Raw genomic sequence first — 227 nt, 5'->3', positions numbered from 1 at the left:
ATTTCTCGCAGCGCACCTAATTAAAAAAACTATTTAAACTAACCATTTCTATAGAGTTCCGGTTTGTTTTACAATAGTTCTAGAGATCCATATCATATATAACAATAGTTCTAAAGAAATAGTTGATTTTACTGATTAGGGACGCTGCGAGAACTTAGCGCACCTTTTTTTAAAAGTCTATTTTTTTGTATTTAATGACCGGAACTATTGAAAATTGTTGCAAAGAG

This window comes from Odontomachus brunneus, unplaced genomic scaffold (assembly GCF_010583005.1).
Source record: "Odontomachus brunneus isolate Ranch 3 - 2012 unplaced genomic scaffold, Obru_v1 Obru_scaffold_009, whole genome shotgun sequence".
Classification (NCBI taxonomy): domain Eukaryota; kingdom Metazoa; phylum Arthropoda; class Insecta; order Hymenoptera; family Formicidae; genus Odontomachus; species Odontomachus brunneus.
Note: the sequence above shows the minus strand (reverse complement) of the source record.